This window comes from Urocitellus parryii, chromosome 1, assembly GCF_045843805.1.
Source record: "Urocitellus parryii isolate mUroPar1 chromosome 1, mUroPar1.hap1, whole genome shotgun sequence".
NCBI classification, from domain to species: Eukaryota; Metazoa; Chordata; class Mammalia; order Rodentia; family Sciuridae; genus Urocitellus; species Urocitellus parryii.
In genome coordinates, this window is record NC_135531.1 from 92,364,741 (window position 1) to 92,380,015 (window position 15,275).

The window sequence follows — 15,275 nt, forward strand, 5'->3', positions numbered from 1 at the left end:
ACAGCCAACAGTGTTTTCACCCTTCATCTCCCCTGTTCTGTATTGCAGGCAACAAACATCAAAGCTTAAATGCTTGTTTGCAAACTCAAAAGACTAAAGCTGAGATCACCTTTCTGGGTTCCTGACTTCTAATGGATTTGAGCTGGTTAGTCATTTCTCACTACATTAGTAGTTATTTGTTGCTTTTAAGAAGATTGATATCTTATCAATCTTTAAATTGCTTTTGAAGGGATAGTAGGTCCAAATTGCCTGATATGCTGTTTCTACAAGAGGAATAAATGAAGTATTCCTTTTGTTAATGCCCTTTTATAGTATAAATAGGAATACCTGGGAAAGCTGTGGTTTAACTTTTTTTTTTTTTTTTTTTTTAGATCAGACTAGTTCTTATTATTTGCAAAACTCCCAAGGGAAAGAGGCAGAAGATATTTTATTTCATTAGAGAAATCAAAATATTTGATATTGTGAATAGCACATTGGGGCAGGAATTGTCCTTTTTGTAAGCAAACAGAACATAATATAAACATTTTGGAGTAGGATTATGTGGGGTTAGAGGGAGAATACACTGAGCTGAGAAGGAACTATAAACAAGTTTGTCCTGTAGTATTTTTTTTTGGAAGTTGGAGTTTATTTTATTTTTTATTTTTTAATATTTATTTTTTAGTTTTTGGCGGACACAACATCTTTGTTTGTGTTTGTATGTGGTGCTGAGGATCGAACCTAGGCCACACGCATGCTAGGCGAGTGCGCTACTGCTTGAGCCACATCCCCAGCCCCTGGAGTTTATTTTTCATAATTAAGATTAGCATTCTTTTTGTGCTATGTGGATGTCCTGATTTTTATTTTGTATTCTTTCACATTTCAGGGACAAAATATGATTTTTTTACTCTTACCCATATATCTTTAAAATATTACCTGTGTAATTTAAATTTAAATTTAGAATTAAATCCGTTAAATATGGATGTCAAATATATATATTAGAAATTCTAGGCAAACTAAGCTATAGTAGTCTTTACATTAATGTAAATTGAATGCTATTGAAACACTAAAAATGATATCAGAAGAAATGAAAAGAATGACAAGAAAGAGATGGGTAGAATGCCATAGACTCAATTAAATAAAGAACTATTAAAATATTACATATGTAATTTAAATTTTAATTCAGCGTTAAATCCATTAAAAATGGAAGTCAGTTAAAAACAGCATACTACAGGGACACAGCCACATCAATGTTTATAGCAGCACAATTCACAATAGGTAAATTGTAGAACCAACCTAGATGCCCTTCAATAGATGAATGGATAAAAAAATGTGGCATATATAACACAATGGAATATTACTCAGCAATAAAAAAGAATAAAATCATAGCATTTGCAGGTAAATGGATGGAGTTAGAGAAGATAATGCTAAGTGAAGTTAGCCAATCCCAAAAAACAAAATGCCAAATGTTTTCTTTGATATAAGGAAGCTGATTCTCAGTGGAATAGGGAGAGGGAGCATGGGAGGAATAGATGAACTCTAGATAGGGCAGAAGGGTTAGAGGGGAAGTGAGGAGGTATGGAGTAATTAATGATGATTGAATATGATGATCATTATTATCCAAGATACATGTATGAAGACACGAATTGGTGTGAATATACTATGTATACAGAGATATGAAAAATTGTGCTCTATATATGTAATAAGAATTGTAATGCATTCTGCTATTATATATAAATAAAAAAATAAAAATGGAAGTCAAACATAGAGATTAGAAATTCTAGGCAAACTAAACTATAGTGGTCTTTACATTAATGGGCATTCATTTGAGGGCAGTTCTTGAGTGGGACGATGGTGATGAAAATTTAATAACGATTTGACTTATTATAAGTCATAGCTATTAGTATGAAATACCATCTCTCTTTGCGTTTAAATTGATACATCAACAAAATGCAAAACACCTCTTATAAGGAAGCCTAGAACTTCTGAATTTGTTTACTTGTTTGTTTTTTCTCTGCTAAAAGAAGACACTAAGTTGATGATTCGTGTTAATTATAGTTTCTTTACTTCCCTGCTTTGTTAGATTGAAATAACTCTTTGTTTTAGATTTGCTCACTTGGCTTTAGAAAACTGAGGGATGAAATGAGGAGGAGAGAGAATTTTAGAATTAAAACTAACTCTAGATTTGGTAAAATCTCTCTTGTGCCTTCCAATCCCACTCATCTTGTCTTAGGAATGTGAAATCAGAAACCTGAGGGAGGTGGGTAACTTGCTTAAGTTATAGTAGACTAAAAATTCAGACTTTCCCCTTATTAGTAATTCCTTAAAGTTTTTTCAGCTGTATCATTCTACTAGGTATAGCTGATGATTTATCAATAACAATATACTGAGATTTATTAATGCTGATTAATTAATTTATTAATATACTGAGATTTATTAATGCATCTTGATTAATCATATATTCATTACAAACAATTAAGTTTAGACTTCCTAAGTTAAATTCATTAGTCTAGTATTTTAATTTCTTTAAGTTTGCTATCTGTGACTAAATTCAGATGTAAAACTGTTTTGGCCTTCAGTCTCAGCATTTATTAATGTCTGTGCTATTCCTGAGTAGACTGTCATATGGGTTGAGTATCCTTTACCAAAAAATACTTGAGACTAAAAGTATTTAGGATTTTGAATTTTTTAAAATTTGGAATATATATGTGTGCATGTCTTGGGTAATCTTATATAGTTTTTTAAAATTCTTTTTATGGTGCTAGGGATCAAACTCTGGGATTTGCATATGTTAAGCACACACTTTACCACTGACTACATATTCTGCTTCTATGTGGTATTTTTAGTGTGTCTGCATTTTGACTGTGAGCTGTCATATGAGGTCAAGTGTGGAATTTGCCATTTATAACATCATGTCAACACTCCAAAAGTTTTGAATTTTGGAGTATTTGGGATTTTTCAGATTAGGACTACACAACTCGTATGCATTTTCTGAAGATTTTTACTTCAATAATACCCTCTGTAAAGCAGTAATTATTCTAGAGTAAGTACCTCAGACAGTGTATGAATGATACTGTGCTGCTGCTATAATAGCATTTTACATATTTAGCCAATGTTCTTATTATCTCGTTTCCAAAATTTTGTCATTGTTGCCTTACTACTATAACACACCATTTTCCCTGTTGTGTTCTTTGGTTTTTATTAGATCTTGATAATTGGTATCTTTAATTAGGTTTTATGATATTCTACCCATGTTTTCTAAGTCATCTTTTATCTTGTCTTTGCCATAGTTTAATTTCAGAGACTGATATAATTTAAAGTATTTCAATAGCACTTCTTCAAGAGTTTCTTAGTTTTAACACAAGAGTTTTTCCTTTGCCTTCTCTAACATACATCAGTTTATATATCAACAGCACTTGAAGATGTGTCAGCCATAAGTAAACTTACAGATTGGAAAAGTGTCACTATGGACAAAATCTACAAATTTATTTTAATTATTGTACTAATTTGGTTGAATATTCACTGAGAACACATGAATTCTAACTAACTATTAAGTTCGGTCTCAGTTGAAACTAGTAGGAATTTTCACAGAAATGTAATACTTACTCAAAAAACCAAGTGATATGGTAGAAAAATCAGGTGTGTTTTATCAATATAACATATCATGGTAGCTTCAAAATTCAGTTATTCCTTCACTGTCGTACTTTCTGGAATTATATATTGTTAAAAAAATTTCCCACAACTTAATAATATTTGATGATAAGTTATTAAGTGTTTTGTTTTCCTATTAGTTTATATTGGACTGATGAGATTCTTGACTTAGCATAGAATTAGATCTTTGACAGAAAATTTACATCTCAATTCAGGTGACAGCCTGTTAATTAAATATTATTATTCTTAAGACCTTAAGAACTAGACTTAAACCATGAAAATTCTCTTGACAAAATGTTAGATGTAAGGAATTGATAAGAATAGCTAGATGGGAAAAGGGTCCCTTTCATCTATGTTTGATATATATTACTTATATATGCCTGGTAAATAGATTGTGTGTGTGTGTGTGTGTGTGTGTGTGTGTGTGTGTGTGTGTGTGTGTGTTTTATTTGTACCAGGGATTTAACCCAGGGGTGCTTTACTACTGAGCTACATCTCTAGCCCTTTTTTATTTTTTATTTTTATTTGTCTCACTAAGTTGTTTAAGGCCTCACTAAATTACTGTTATCCTTCTGTCTCAGCTTCCTGAATCACTGAGATTATAGGTGTGCCCGACTATAATGGTTTTTTGTTTTTTTAAAAATTTATTTCAGTTTTACTGAGTTGCAGATTAAAATCTTTTACTTGGCTTTTTAATCTATTTTTAATGAAGTTGTTGAAGGCCCTATGTAAACCTAGTAGTTGTGGCTTCTCCTTCATTATTTATGTTATCCATAATCATCATTTACTTTAATTAAGGCATGCAAATTTTTTCATACTTAATACATTTATACTCATTTGTTATTTGTCCAGAGTAGACTATTTTTATTGAAATTAAGGACCAATCACTGCTATCATGGTTGATATCTTTCTGTTAATGGTAAATATATTCAGATTTGTATGTAGGAATTAGTTGATTGGCCCTGAATCAAGGCCAGAAGTTTGTTGAAGCTGTTGGTTTCAAGCAGGAGCCTAAAGTAATGTCTTTTTATGGTCTGTTGCTACTTCAGAACTTTAGAAGTGTAATAGTCAATTCAATAGAAAGAAACATCTGAAGGGGGGAAAAAAAGAATTGTTGACCATGGATCAATAGAAAAAGAAAACTGGATTCAAGTTTTTGGCTCTGTCTTTAAATTAGGACAAATCATTTAATCTTCTTGTGATTTAGTTTTTATGTTTACAGAATGAAAACAAACTGTTTTAACAATGTATTTTTAAAATATATTTTCTGAAGTGATACAGGGAGCTTCTATCAGGTAACTTTTCTAAAACTCACCTGTACACAAAATTTAGAAAACCATATTCTACTTTTATGTTACCAAAGCCAGTTTGTTTCTTGTCATGTCATCTTGGTTGTTACTAGAGTTGTAACACTTAATTTGCTTCTTGGCCTTAAATTTAAGAGTAGGTATTAATAAAATATCAGGATAGCGTCTTATTTGGTAGGCTAAAAAATGTAATAAGGTAAAGATACAGCTCAGTGGTAGAGCACTTACTAATAGACATGGGTTCAGTTCCCAGCACTGGGGATTGACCTCAAGTTTGAGTCCAGTCTGGGCAACTTAGTGAGATCTCATCTCAAAATAAAAAATAAAAAGGATTGGGGATGTTGCTCAGTGGTAGAGCACCCCTGGGTTAAATCCCCAATACTATACCCCGCCCCCATCAAAGAGAAAGCTAGTATTAGTATCTTTACGTAATATGTTTTCTCATCAGAGAGTAAACATAGTTTTAAAAATTACTGCAAAAAGCTTGATAATCAAACAAGCATTTTCCTAAGTAGGGCATAAATAATAAAAAGGTTGTATAGCATTGTAAAAGCCATAGACCTTTTTGTACAAACTCACCTTGAGATTACCAGGACACTAAAAACAAGAATGCTGCTTTAATCCTTACTTAAATGGGGGAGTTCTGTTTTTTCATGGCTTTCCTAGTTCTCGCCTATGTTGAATAGAGCCTATGTGGGTGACCAGTAAGATATTACAGGACAGTAATAGAATACTACTTATAAGGATAGATCATAAAAGACATAGTAGCTTCTACCTTGGTCTCTATATATTGCTCACTCTCGAACCAGCTAGTACATTGTCATGAGAATACTTAAATTACCCTGTGGAGAGACCAACTTGGGGTCTGAACCACTGCCAGCTTGCCAGCCAGCCATGTGAGTGAGCAAGTGAACGTGAAAGTGAATCCTCTAGCCCCAGTAAAGTCAATAAAAGTTGCTTATGTAAACAGAGAATTAGTAAAATATCTAGATTCTCTCACCTTACGCTGGTAATCCATAATGGAAATTCCATACAACCCATCTGCTTATATGGCTGTAATCTGACACACCTAACCTGCTCGTTCCTAATTACCTCTTACTATAGGCTCACTTCTGTTAGATTTCCACACTGAAGTATTATTATATGATCAGATTTAAATAGAAGGCTGTTTATCCTCATCTAGTATCCGCTTTATAATAAAGTTTTGAAATTAGAAATATAGCTTAAATATCATTCAAAATTCCTAAGTATGTCATGTTCTATAATACTAATATTTAATGAAAGCACAAATTAGATTCTACTATAATAATATACATTTTTTGTCCAGACTGTCTATAGCATTGTTTTTAAAATTTGGGGTTTCTGAGGACTAGAGTTTGAAAAGACAGAAAAGAAACTGGTAATAGTGACTACCTCTGCCTCTATAGATGGTTGAGGAACAGGTATAGATTTACTTTAGTTTCATACATGTTTATTTGTACTTTTAAAAATGTGTACCATATTCATGTAATATCTGCTGCAAGATATGGTATTTTAAAAGTCTGTTTTCCTGACAAAGCTGAATTTTATGTTTAAAATGGATGTGACCTAAAACAACTTAAGTATTTGAATGTTAGTCTTGCTTCCTTCCTTCCTTCTTTCCTTCCTTCCTTTTCTTTTTCTGGAATTGAGCCCCCATCCCTTATTTTATTTTGAGACAGTGTCTTCCTAAGCCTCAAACTTTTAATTCCTCCTGCCTCAGCCCCTGGAATTGCTGGGATTACAGTCATGCACCACCACACCCAGCTTCTCTTAGATACTGCAATACACATTTTCTAGCTTTAACCCTTTATTAGACTGTTCTTCAGAGAAACAGAACCCATAGGAAGGAGGGGGGAATGCATGAGAGGCATTTAGAGAAGAGATTATTGTGAGAATGAGTTTATGGGGTTATGGAAGCCCAGAAGTCCCTCATAAGTGCTGTCTGGCAAGGCACAGTGGCTCATGCCTATAATATCAGGGGCTCAGGAGACTGAAACAGAAAAATCACAAGTTCAAGGCTAGCCTCAGCAATTTAGAAAGACCCTAAGCAAAGGGCTGTGGATGAAGCTTAGACAAATTGCTCCTAGGTTAAATCCCCAGTAACTCCCCCTTACCCCCACAAAAAGTACTATCTGTAAGCTGAAGACCCAGGAAAATGCAGGTGTAATTCATGAGTCTGAAAGCCTGAGAATGAAGTGGGGAGTAATGAGAGGGCTGATGAATGTCCTGGAATTGGAAGCCCTGAGAACCAGTTCTTACTGTCCTAGAGTAGAAGATAGATGTCCCCGCCCAAGGGAAAAAATAGAATTCACCCTTCCTCTTCCTTTTTTCTTTGGGTCTGCACTTTCAGTAGGTTGGATAATGCATGCCCACATTGCTTAGGACAAGTCTTGTTTAACTCATTCTTCTAATTCATATGCTAATCTTTTCTGGAAACACCCTCATAGATACATCCAGAAATAATGCTTACCAACTATTTGGATATCCTTTAACCCAGTCAGGTTGATTCAGAAAATTAGCCATCACAAATACACAAAAATCTTAGTTCCCTCTACTGTAGATATTATTACTTCAGTCTAGCCATTGGATCCAAGTGTCATCCACTATATCTTAGTGGATATAGGGTATCTTTCATTCACAAAGTTGTGAATTCTGATTATAAGTTTAAGAATAGAATATTTGTGTTGCTAGAATAGTGTGAATGGTAAGATGGAACTGAGAAAAAAATTAACCATTTGTTACGTATGATGGTAATCTTCAGAGGAGTAAGAATTTGAAAAATTTAATTCTTTTTTTTTGTTTTTTTTGGGTTTTTTTTGTTTTTTTTTTTCTTTTTTTTATTGGTTGTTCAAAACATTACAAAGCTCTTGACATATCATATTTCATACATTAGATTCAAGTGGGTTATGAACTCCCATTTTTACCCCAAATACAGATTGCAGAATCACATCGGTTACACATCCACATTTTTACATAATGCCCTATTAGTAACTTTTGTATTCTGCTACCTTTCCTATCCTCTACTATCCTCCCTCCCCTCCCCTCCCACCATCTTCTCTCTCTACCCTATCTACTGTAATTCATTTCTCTCCTTGTTTATTTTCCCATTCCCCTCACAACCTCTTATATGTAATTTTGTATAACAATGAGGGTCTCCCTCCATTTCCATGCAATTTCCCTTTTCTCTCCCTTTCTCTCCCACCTCATGTCTCTGTTTAATGTTAATCTTTTCTTCCTGCTCTTCCTCCCTGCTCTGTTCTTAGTTGCTCTCATTATATCAAAGAAGACATTTGGTGTTTGTTTTTTAGGGATTGGCTAGCTTCACTAAGCATAATCTGCTCTAGTGCCATCCATTTCTCTGCAAAAGAATTTGAAAAATTTAGTTCTATAAGGTGTTTGTGTGAAGTGATACGGGAGCATGGAGATGTGTGGATTGAATGTATGTTTAGATTAAAGGTCTCATTTAGACTTCAACATAAAATATCAGAGAGATAGTTGCATATCCAGATGAGAGTATGAGAAAGAAGATATAAATTTGAGATTTAGCACCATCTAGTTGACATTTAAATCCATGAGATTAGGTGAGAAAACAATGAAGAGAGAAGGCAATCCTAGAACAAGTTCTGGGGTACTCCCATCTATTAGACTAGTGAAGAAACAGAGCCATTAAATGAAAATGGAGGAAGGAGGAAAACCAGGAGAATGTGTAATGGAAGCCAAAATAAAAAATATATTTAAGGAAGAAGAGAATAATTAGGTTTATCAAATTTTACTAAGAATATTAAGATAATGGAATTTGGTCATGTTGGTGATTATTGGTGTCCCTCACAGTTGCACATAAGGAAATTGTTTAGGCTTAGGATAACTAAAGAGAGAAAATGAAAGCCACTAAATGAAGAAATATTGGTGTGATATTGAAGCAAAAAAAAAAATGGGATCCTATCTAGTGAAGAGTTTAAGGTCAAGGAAGAATTTGTAAAGATGAGTAATACTAGATCATGTTTGTGTGTTCATAAGAATAATACAGTAAAAAGAAGAAAATTATTATATAGCAGAGAGAGGGACTTAATAAAAGTTGATTTCTTAAAGAAGACAAGAGTAGTTGAAATCCACAAATGGAGGTATTAACCATTGATGGGAGCAGGGAACTTAAACAGTAAAGAAGTACATATACGTATACAGTAAGGAAGTAAGTATATAGGAGAAATGTAAGGGAATTTCTCTTCAATGCTTTTGTATTCTCAGTGTAGTAGTCCTTTAACTTAGAAAGGAATAGGTAGTAAAATAGGTCTGTTACAGGTTTGAGGAGACAAAGAAGACATGAAGAATTTATTTAGAGTGTGGGAAAGAAAACTTTCTTGGAACTAGAGTACTCCTCTAAGCAGTGTTGACTGTCCTTTCTAGTTTATAACTCTGAAACAGCCAGCCCTGTTATCCCTCTTGCTGTGTAATAAGTTGCTGTAGTGAAGACATGCAAAAGTGAATTAGCTCAGTTCAACCAAAGTTGTGATTTTACCAGGTAAATATAATAAAGTGAAAGAGGAATAAGAGATTAGGAAGTTTGAAAGGAGTGGTTATTGTTGACTTTAAAGAGGAAAGTAAAGATGGAGGTAATGAATAGTGGAAAATTATAAGAACATATTTTATTGGATTGGAGAACTCAATAAGGTAAAAGAATGTAGAATTTGGAAATAGTAGAATGAACTAGATAGAGGGCAAGAAAAGGATATTTCAAAGATGGGAGATTTAGTTATTGAGATTTTGTTTAAGATTTTGGAGTTGATGCCATTATTGATGATGACAGGAGTCTTTGAGTGGATCAACGCAGTAAGTATTGGGAAGTAATTAATGAACTGTGAATCCAGAGAAGTAGATACAGACTTTGAAATTACTGAGATTGATAATGCAGATAAGAATGGAGAATACAGCCTGTGGCGCACACCTGTAATCCCAGAGCTCAGGAGGCTGAAGTAGGAGGATCACAAGTTCACAGCCTCAGAAATTTAGTGAGGGCCTAAATGACTTAGTGAGACCCTAAATGACTTAGTGAGACCTGTCTCAAAATAAAATATAAAAAGGCCTGGGAATGTGGCTCTGTGGTTAAGAGTCCTTGGGTTCAATCCCTCGTACCAAGGGGGAAAAAAGGAGAATTCTTGTTACAATAGAGGATACAGACTTGAGTAATATAGTAGAAGATCTTGGGTGTTTAATAAAGTAAAAGAAATGGTTTGGAGGTGGTAACTGGACTCAGGAAGCACATCTTTTGCTTTCTTGGACCTTTTCAGTATCTTACTCTTCCTGCCTCCTGACTTAAAGTGTAGGAGATGTAAGTGAAAAAAAAAATCTCCCCTTGAGAAAGCTGAAAAGAAAGTGATGTCATCAGGTTTTAATCAAATTGAAGAGCTTGAAGTTACAGAAAAGTTGATTATTTTATTGGTACATTAATCTTGCGTTTTTAATATGTAGTACTAAAGTATACAGTTCGATTTTGTGAGTTACATAAATTTGTGTTATTTTAGTAAATATATTAAGCACCATGTCAAGCCTGTTGTGAAATTTGGGTTTTCTTTTGTGGGAGCGGGAAAACATGGAGGAGAAGGAATTGGAGTTCAAAACTCCAAACATCTGGCATGGTCCCATAAGAATAACATCGTTGATCATGATGATTATATCCCAAGCTCTTCCCATAAAAGGCTATTTAATTCATGTGCGGTATTAACTGCCATAAGAGCCCCATATAAGATTGGATAACACTATTTCTAGAGGAAAATTCTTTCACCTTTTGAATTTGGGATCTCAAAAACATTTCATCTCTCCTTATTGTTCTAGAGTAGGTTTTCCTTCTTACCATTACAGCCCCTCCTCTATTTTGCCAGGCAATTAAAGTAGTACCTCCCTGTTTTTAAGGTACTGGCAATTTTGTGGGAACCAAGAGCTTAATGGTTAGAAATAAGTATCAAATGCAGATGAGAATAAACAGCATTTCAGGAATTGAGGTGATAAGGACCTGTCTCGGGAGTATTTGATTGACTGATTGACCAATTTATTGATGTATGGTGTGGGTACTAGGGTTTGAACCCAGAGGTGCTTTAAGTGCTGAGACACATGCTCAGCACATTTTATTTTGGACAGAGTCTCATTAAATTGCTTAGAGCCTCACTAAATTGCTGAGGCTGGCCTTAAACTCATGATCCTTCCTGCCTCAGCCTCCCAAGTTGCAGTATTTGATCTTTTAATGGCTCCCTCCCTATCCCTAATCCTAAAGCATGTACAAAATGTTTCTAGAGTTTTATGGTCCCATTATTAGTAAATATGGAAAAATAAAAAAGAAACTAGCAGTTTGTCCTATGCTTGTTCTTTTTTTACCTGTATTTTTTAAGGTGTGCTCTTTATTCATTCAACAAATATTTAATTTCTACTAGGTTCCTGGGACAATGCTGTTACAAGTTGTGAAGATGAACACAGAGCTCCTTGTTCAGAATTTCACAGTCTAATGGGGGAAATAGGTATAAGTTGGGTCCATCACTGATTTCAGAGAATAAAAGGAGAAGTACTGGACTGCTTGGGATAGAGACAGCTTCACAGGTTTGGGTCTCAAAGTAGGAGAGAGGTAGTTCATTGGAAATTTATAAGTATTTGAGGATCTACTCTGGACCAGGCAGAATACTAAAATACTATTGAGAATATAATGATTACTTACAAGACAAAAAGAGTCTTGACCTTAAACAGGCTACTGAGAAAGACCAATAAGTAGATAATCCTAAGTGTGAGGTAAGTGGTAAACTGTCTGGAAGCATATTGGGGCTTATAGGAGAAGATCTAAACTCAGGCAGGAGGTGTTAGGGAAGGCTTTGGGGCGATGACATCTACACTGGATCTTAAAAACTGGGTCAGCATTAGCCTGGTGAAGAGCAGGAAAAATATCTTCCAGTAGATGAAATACTGAGTAAATTGTTGATAAATGCATAGGAGTCCAAATGGTTGAAATATAGCTGGAGTAGTAAGGAAGAAGAGGTATGAAGGGCCAGATCAGAAAGGACCTTACATGCAGTGCTAATGAGTTTGGATTTCTATTTTGTCAGCATTTGAATACTGCAAAAGAGAGAAAATACTAATTTTTTAACTGCTTTTTTTGTTTGTTTGTTTTTATGTGGTAATGAAGAACAAACCCAATGCCTCACATGTGCTAGGCAAACGTTCTACCACTTAGCTACAACCACAGTCCAGAGAATACTAATTTTTGAGGGGTCTTTCTAGTAGTAGATAATTATGTATTATTTTTGTGTAAGGGTAGTTTATATTTTTGTTGTTGTTATTGTTGATCATGGTGACACCCTAAAAATAGTGCTGTCTATGCAACAGTTAAAGATTTAAACAGTAAAAGAAAATGCCACTCATTTCTATTTCTCAGTGGAAATCAGGTTTCCTGAGTATTAAAAAAAAAAAAATTTTTTAACAACATATGTTGTTCTTAATGCCAGAAAAGTGTTGGGAAAAAAATATTTCAAGAGGAGGAGGAACCCTTCTAGCTTTTAGGCAAGTAAGATTTTATATAGACTGTTTCTGTAAAATAGTTAGCAAATCCTACCGAATTGTCTTATCAATGCGTAGGAGACCTTTAAAAAAAGAAGAACTTTGATCACTATTGTAAGAGAACATGTATCCAACCTTTTCTGTGAGAGTCCCAAGTGTTTTATTGAGCAGATCTATTGGTTTAAATTAAATAACAGATCTTTGAAAAAAAAGAGAAAAAGCTTTTTATTCTAATTTTATGAACTGTAGAATAGTATAAGATAAAGACGTTTATTCATGGTTGGTGTCAATTGAGAAAGGTATTTGTGAAATGAAATTTAGTCCAATTCTTTAATCTTTTTGCATCTATAAAAGCTATGTGACCCATCGGATAATTCTACCCTTACCTTGGAGTACTTGGCAAAAAAAAAGCTTAAAAAGACTTATAAAAGTAAATATGAAGTTTGGGTTTTAAAAATGTTAATCTGGGCTGGGGGTGTGACTCAGTGGCACAACATATAGTTAGCATTTGAAGGGCCCTGGGTTAAATCAACAGCACCAAAAAAGAAGGGAAAAAAAGATAATCTATATCTAAAAAGGAAATTGTATTTATTAGGGTTGCCTATTCACGGCAAGAATTTGGGGATATTGGTATGAAAATAACCCAAGGATTTGGTTTAATAAATAATACTATTGTTTAGTTTTAATAAATAAACACTCTTATTAGGCCCTATGGTTTTTTTTTAACATTTATTTTTTAGTTGTAGGTGAACACAATACCTTTATTTTATTTTTATGTGGTACTGAGGATCAAACCCAGTGCTTCACGCATGCCAGGCAAGGGCTCTACCACTGAGCCACAACCCCAGTCCTATGTTTGTTTTAACATCAGTTAAAATTGGGGTTTCCCTTATCAGTTCTGATTGATTTATCTATTTATTGAATGAATAATAAGGAGATAATTTATGTGTTATAAACTGATATGTGGTTCCTCAAATAATATAGGCATTTTATATATTAAATGTTAAAGTAATTTTAATACTGTTTTCCCAGAAGGAAAGTTTTCTTAAAAAAAGCACTTATTCTCTCAAATTCATAGTATACCATAACCTCCCATTTAAGGTTGATTTGGTGACCTTAAGTCACTGGTATCTTTGAATGCATTTTATAGGTTTATATTGTAAACTTGTAGTTCTGGGAATAATTTTGTAACTGTTTTAAGTTTAAAGTTTGAAAATATTATACAAGATATACCTTTTAATAAAAACCAGCAAAGTCTTTTTTAAACTTTTAATTTAAAAAACTTAATGAGGATTTGCATGCCATGAAACTGGAGCTTTATCAGATTAGGATATGTTAAGAATTTAGAGAAAAATTTTCCTTGCTTATTCACAAATATTTGAGTATTTTATTTATTGGGTAAATGGTTTCTAAAGGTGGCCTTTTATGGTTTTATTAACAATATAGAATTAATAAATAACTCAAAATTTCTAGAATGACATGAAGTAAAATTCCTTATAAACTATGCATCTGTTGGTTTTTCCCCCGCAAACATATTTTCCAGTTATAAACACTTTTACCACTAAATTTAGCTGTAAATTACTAATAATAGGCATTTAATTTCTAATCATTTCTTCTTTGAGGAACTAGATACTAGTACTGTTAATTTTTATAGATCTTGCTCTAATCATGTATCCTTTTTTGAAACATTTTTCTGTTGCCTATAGGATGAAGTTTGAGGTTTTAAACCTAAGATTCAATTTCTGACCTGAAAATTCCTAAATGTCATTCTAAGTATTTTCTTGATTACCTAGCTAGAAATGATCTAGTCTCTCATCCTTTAGCAGTATATTACCTTGTATTGAAACTTTTGTTGTACATATCTTACTTCCCTATTTATAAATTGAATTGTATTATTATATCATCTACATTTATATATTGATCAAAATGAACTAAATGCTAGAATCAAGAAAGACAATAGTGCAGGTGAATCTAGGTTACTGTCCTCCTGGAATTTATATTGCAGTTGTTAAACAGTGATGACAGAGAAAGAAAAATGAATACATAGGCAGACAGAACTTTTCAGATTTCAAGTGTTTTGAATACACATTTGTATTTGGGATGATATCAGCCTTGATAAAGTGATCATGAAAGGTTTCTTTGAAAATGTAACAGTTATGCCAAAACCTGAAGGATATGAAGGAGTAGTCATACGATTTGGGAGCAGAGTTTATGAGTTGAAGGAAAGTGCTGAGGCATAAGAAAGAGGCATAAATCCAGAAAAGGAGATAAGACAAATAGAAACAAAGACACCCTCTCACACAGTGTATACACATTCTTGTCTTCTACTAAATCTGACTGCCTTTGACCATAGGTTGGGAAATAAACATTAATCTCTTTCTCTCCTTCAAATGTTATGACTTGGATTTGTATCCAACCTAGAAATATTTAGGATTTGAAAAAAAATAGAGAAATTATGTGTGTTAGGTTGTGGGAATTTTATAAAATTCAGAAAAAAAAACTAAAATTCTTGTAATCAAGCACCAGGGAAGAACACTTGATATTTTGTTTATCTCTTTCTGGTGTTCTCTGTGTACATGTATAATTTGTTTAAAAATCAACAACAAAAGCAGAAGATTAGGGTGTATTTCTGTGGTAGAGTACTAGGAGCCCTAGTTTCAATTCCCAGGACTCTTTCCCCCAAAGTTACTTGGTATCATGTATAAAACAAAATATTCTACATTTACACCTTATATCATGAATTATATAATTATGTCACATATTTGTGAATGTACCAAAAGTATAGTT

At 33.5% G+C, this 15,275-nt stretch overlaps 1 protein-coding gene and 1 non-coding gene across 6 annotated transcripts in view; both read left to right on the forward strand.

Moving 5' to 3' along the window:
- The window catches only part of Apc (APC regulator of Wnt signaling pathway), a 122,270-nt gene that overhangs the window by 11,136 nt on the left and 95,859 nt on the right, over nucleotides 1-15,275 (forward strand). The gene's annotated exons all lie outside the window — the stretch shown is intronic.
- Nucleotides 4,584-4,719, forward strand: LOC113191520 (small nucleolar RNA SNORA2/SNORA34 family). Its single transcript, XR_003301895.1, has one exon. It is a non-coding gene; the product is annotated as a small nucleolar RNA SNORA2/SNORA34 family (small nucleolar RNA).